We start from the raw sequence: 6000 nt of genomic DNA, 5'->3' as shown, positions 1-6000 counted from the left end.
GTTTTACCAACAACGCCATTCATTCATAAGTTTCATTAACGATACCATGTGGTTACGGAGTGCATACGAGTTGAATACGGCTACGTAACCAGTCTAAAATGTGCCGTCCAGACGCGTAAGAAGATCATGGTTCCGGAGAGCGCCCTTACACTGGTTTTTTGCTAGCCCGCACTCAAGTGGCTATTCTAATTATATCACGTACGTTATGCACAGTCACTCCATCTAGTGACGAGAGGTAATAATACTTAGACGACTCAATAACGTTCAATGCGAGTTTGCTGATGTTGTATTCATTCAGTCGTGTAATAAATTTTAGATTCGAATTTTGAAAAATATTGCATTGAATTCGTGTTTTTGTGGATTTGTGTATTAAATTAATGATATTCTTAATGCATGAGACTAAAATAATACCTTTGAGACCTTTAAATTTATTGAATAAATAAGTCATAATGGCTAATCGTGGCACGTAGCGCCATCTATGAGTTTAGTTTGACATTAATTATACGATGTTCCGGATGAGACCCCATGCCTATACATACCGATGTGGTTACGATTCCGTGTTCGGTTTTTGGGCTTTTCCCTAATACATACATACATACATACAATCATGCCTGTATCCCATAAAGGGTAGGCAGAACACATGAAACTACTAAACCTTCAGTGCCACTCTTGGCAAATAAGGGGTTGAAAGAAAACGAAACTGTGACATTGCAGTGACAGCAGCCTCTCCCTAATGCAGTTATGGCTTAACCCTTAAATGGAATGACCATGACAGAGATTTGTTCAAATTTGAATTTTGACATGTCAATAGAGTCAAAAATACATGATGCATATATAAGGTACATCTCTATGCATTTAAGGGTTAACATCCTGAGCCTGTACTGAGTTTTTGACATTTTTAAATACTTTAAGACGATACAGGAGCGAACATGCTAAAATGGAAAGGAGCCCCTTTCAATTTGGGAATTTTAGTTAAATATACCAATGTTATTAACTAGATTTATCGAAAAAAAAATTGTCCATTAAGAACAACTCAGTTAAAAGATATTGCGAAAAAATCTTTAAAATCGAGGTTCCGCTGTCGACTGTTTGCTCCTTCAAAACTTAATCAATCGGAACGAAATTTGAGAATCTGAATAAGAATGAAATAATCTGTGTCGGACCGTTTAGTTTTTTTGGCTATTTGTTATCAATCTCAAGTATCACACCTTGTTTGTGCCATAATGAAAAAGGCCGTTTTCGGAAATTTTTGATTGGCTTTAGCGTCTTTAAAAATAAAAATATCAAAAAATCAAAACGGTCCGACACAGATAAAAATAATAATAATCTGTGTTGAAAAAATAATATTTATTTCTTGCGTTTAGAATAGCTTATTTTTATCAATGTTAATATTATGACAATAAATAAACAGTAGGTAATATTATGTGTTTATGTGATTTCATAACGTTCGCAAATTTTTCCCTCAGGGTGACCAAATGCGCTGATTTTTTTGGGACGTCCGGAATTTCAGCAACTATATTAGAATTTAGAACATTGTCCCAATTTCGGAAATCTGCTTGGATTGGGTTATATAAACTTTCAATATTATGTTGTTAAATGTATGTTAAGTTAATACGTTGAAAATACATGTTTTTATTTATTTAACTGCGTCACTTATGAGATGGAAATAAGCTAAACAACTTTGTTGACATACACGAATCTTAAAACGCAATACGCTGAACGATGAGACAAAACGACCTTGATTTAAGACTAGAAATTCGCGTCGTTACTTTTTAATAAATTGAGCAAATTGCAGTTCTTAATAATAAGTTGAGTCATCGAGTATTAGTAAGTATGCGCGGTGGGTTGCTTGCCTTATCCATTCAAGCCTTCACCACACCGACACGACTCACAATACACACAACACACACACAGCTGAGCGCAAGCCAGTTTGACAGTTCTCGCCACACTCAGTTGGCCGGTGCACGGCGTCGCGGCACGATCGTCCGCCATTTTGTTATTTACAAAATTCGAAGTTTAAAAACCGTACGTGTTACCAACCAGTGTTGTGTGTGCTAACGCTCTCTCGGAGGTTCGATCAATTCAAAATTGGACCCAGTGATTTCGGTATTTTCAAACGGTGTTTTTAAGGTTATAAACGTATTCGCGCTTGCCCGGTGTTTTTTTTTCTAACACACCGCTGGCGTGAGTCTGTATGATGTAATGCAATAATAATTATTATTTAAATTTCCTGTAAGTATTTTAAATATCTTACACAAGTGCATTGGAATTTCCATGAAAAAATCTGTACTCAGGTAAAAATGTCCTATTTAAAAACGGTATGTTGTTATTGCAACCGGCTTTTGACATTTTACATATTTGTTAAAAATATTTTGGAAACACAGGCGTGATTGGTTGTTGATAAAACTTCGTAGTTTGGGAAACTTGTTATCTATGATCGTATCTTTTTAAAATAGTCTGAAAATAGGTTACGGTTAACGTTCCGGAATTGGGTTAGTTCGTTAGCCAAAAGATTTCAACGCACGCCGTTACGTTCCTATCAAAATACGTGTTTTTGTACTAGATAAATAATGTCATATTAAAGTTTTTGTCCACGTCATGTAAAATAAAAGTAACAGTGCTCTGTAGTGTACCAATAGATGTCACTTTCAATCTTTAGTCATTGTAAATAGTGACATTTATTTCGAAGGGTGTAATTTAATTAGTATTAGCCTGTCGATCACTGGTACATTTATCTTATTTGTTCGTATTTTCGTTAATGTTATTGGAGTTTTATTTATAAATAATATTATTATTTTTTGCGTGTTAATTAAACGCCCTATTAGCAAGATTAATAATAAACGACATCCTATTAGAAAATTAATAACTCATTAGTTAAATCTGGATCCAAGGCCACTGTCTTCAATGACATCATTATTAAATTTACTACCGACGAGGAAACAATTGTTAATATTCCGTGTAAAATGTATTAATAACTTCCGTTTTAATCATAATATAAGTATCAAATTAATAACAAGAACTGCAAACATCATTCCGAACCCTCCTTGGAACTTGTGCACTCCTTTTTACTGTGTATTTAACACAGCAAAAGGGAATGTACAAGTTTCTAATGGGGTGGCAACGCGCATGTGACACTCTTCGAGTTGCAGACGTCCATAGGTTACGGTGACCGCTTTCCATCAGGCGGGCCGTACGCTTGTTTGCCACCGACGTAGTATAAAAAAACCATAAACAAATAGAAAATGAAAAAAAAAATGTCCTTAGAATTCCGAAATTGGGGGTATTGTAAGCCATACTACATTAAAGAAAAAAATCAAAGCAAAGCATTCCCCTAAACGTCTAGCGTTTAACCTGTGAACTCCCAAGTCCTTTTAAAGAAACTATTCTTTAAAAATATCAAAATGAATTAGTATATTGAAGAATGATTGACGATATACAGAATTTCGATACTGAACACTTAAAAATAATTCTCGGGTCTTGTTAAAATGTGTCCCGCTTATATTTCCTTACAAAAACTGTATGAGAACTTAAAAAGTCGTTTCATTTTACGTTTGGCTCATTGATAACGTCATTGGTTACATGTATATTATAAAGAACTTTATTACCTTAACCTAGGGTTTATTGTAAACTTTAGATGTGTCGCTAAACCTTTGAGCAAACGTTTTCATCAGCGCTCGTGGTAAATATTGTGTTTTTGTTGTCAATATCTGGGCAACCGAGCTTCGCTCGGTTCTGTTTTGTATCCTTGACATGTGTCGCCATCTAGTTCAAAAATGAATAGTACCTACATCGAGCGAAAGAATTCTCAGCCTTAACAACACAACTACTCCACACGAGATGGCGCGCATTTCGCCACAAAAACTCAAATAGTGTATTTTCTATTCGTTTTAGCCTTGACCTGTGTCGCCATCTAGTGTTTGCAATAAATAGTACTTACATCGACCGAAAGAATTCTGTCTTAACAGTACAACTACTGCACACGAGATGGCGCGCGAAGAAAAACGCATGAAAACTCGAAAATTCGCGTTTTCCGGGACCTAAGGATAAGTTAGACCGATTTTTCACCCCCAAAAACCCCCACATAACAAATTTCTGCGAAATCGTTAGAGCGGTTTCCGAGATCGTCAGTGTAAAATAAATATATATATAAATAAATAAATAAATATACAAGAATTGCTCGTTTAAAAGTATAAGATATCTGACCCGTTTCTTAGCTCAGTCTGTGCTTCCTGTTTCTTATTAGAATAGGCTAGTTTCCTATACCAGGGGCGGCTCACTCCGCGATTCTATCGCCGCGCTACAAGTACATGCTGGCGGCCGCGAGTTCGCGGCCTAATCAGGGGTGGCGCGCGTTCTCACGGAACGCACGTTCGTACTTTTTATTGTTACTTTACGTCGCGAGTTTTTTTTAAGGTTCATATGCGATGTCCACATGTGGAATGACTAATAATGCTTAAATAAATAGACATCATGAATAAAATAGGACAATTATACACATATCCACTATTGGGACATACCCACGGAAAAGTTCAATAAGGCTTGTGATGTTGGGACTTACAAAAATACATAAATACTGTATATATACCTAGAGAGTACCCAAAACTTGACTATAGTAGTATAACATTTTATCTCGTATTAATTCGTTTTAATCCATAGGCAACCCTATCGTCCGACGCTGCGCACGTGCGGCTCCTTTCTTTGTTAGAATTTTGTAGGCATTTAAAAAGGCGGCATTTCGTGAACATCAAAGCAGTGGGCCTTCTGTACTTGTACTATTATATATTCTGTGCCTATACTTAAAATGAAATATTTTATGCACTGCACGAAATAAAGCTCCACAAAATTTGAAGAAATATATGGACAGTAGTTATATTTCAACAAAATTCTATTTAGGGCTGGTTTTTCAATCGCCAGATAAATAATATCTGTCAGATAAATGTTAGCTGTCATTGTCATTTATACGTGTGATGAAAGGGATAGTGATAACTTTATCTGGTAGATATATTTATCTGGCGATTGAAAAACTGGCCCTTAATAAGTCAAAGAGAAAGATAAAAAGTAAATGAATTGACCGTGACGTCACTCCTCAGTATTTCATAGTAATTCCATACTAGCAAATCGTTTTGACAGTTCTTAAAAAGAAGCTGATTTGACTAGTAGGAAACTAGCCACTAAATAATTATCAAAGAAGTCTGAAAAAAGATAATTATTTTGAACAACGTAGAGAGACTAGGGAGGTATGGAATGGAAGAGGACTGAGGAAGACATGCTGCGCCGACCCCAAAATGACTGGGAAAAAGGCAGGCGAATGATGATGATTTAAAACAATGTACTACTTCAAGTAGTCAGGTAAACTACTAGGTAAACGGTTCACTGGTTCAAATCCAGCTCTGGACATTTTGTGGCCTTGGTAATTTTTTTTGTTATGAGAAATTTATTTCAATTCAACGTACTACTTTAAAACTTTGTTTGAATCGCAACCAGTATTCCGTAATTGATACATTTTGTCAACCAAATAAACTTCTTGTCCTCATAAATCTAGTTTTTTTCCACTAGCCTGTTTTGGGTGCCCCACTGCTGGGCAAGGGTCTTCTTGCTTCTTCCACTGAATCCTAGAAAATTCAGTTCAAAAATCAAATGATGATTTCGACTATTCAGTTGTGTTTACAAAATGAAGACGATTGGATACCTAAGTTCCGAAAAGACATTGAGAGATAATCTCAATATACTTGTACCTGATAAGATAAGAGCTACTAAATGCACCAACCAAAAACGATAATCCTACTACGTAATAGCAATAATCAGAATTGATAAAGAAGTTTCACATACATAATAATTAATATAATTATTATGTATGTGAAATGTATAAATATTAATGCTCGTTGACATCACCATCCCCCATGATGAGAATCTCGTGATAGCCGAGAAGGACAAGTCCAGTAAGTACCTAGACTTGGCTCACGAGATAACCGCCATGTGGGATGTTGATTCAACGATCAT

At 35.7% G+C, this 6000-nt stretch overlaps 1 protein-coding gene across 1 annotated transcript in view; it reads left to right on the top strand.

Moving 5' to 3' along the window:
- Positions 1-1909: 1909 nt before the first annotated feature.
- The window catches only part of LOC125238071 (microtubule-actin cross-linking factor 1-like), a 340128-nt gene continuing 336037 nt past the window's right edge, over positions 1910-6000 (top strand). Inside the window, exon 1 of the mRNA XM_048145360.1 lies at positions 1910-2025. The gene's annotated coding sequence lies outside the window, so the exon portion shown is untranslated. The remainder of the gene's footprint in view (positions 2026-6000) is intronic.

Source organism: Leguminivora glycinivorella, chromosome 22 (assembly GCF_023078275.1).
Source record: "Leguminivora glycinivorella isolate SPB_JAAS2020 chromosome 22, LegGlyc_1.1, whole genome shotgun sequence".
NCBI lineage: Eukaryota > Metazoa > Arthropoda > Insecta > Lepidoptera > Tortricidae > Leguminivora > Leguminivora glycinivorella.
The sequence above is the reverse complement of the archived record's forward strand: the minus strand, read 5'-3'. Positions and strand labels throughout refer to the sequence as shown.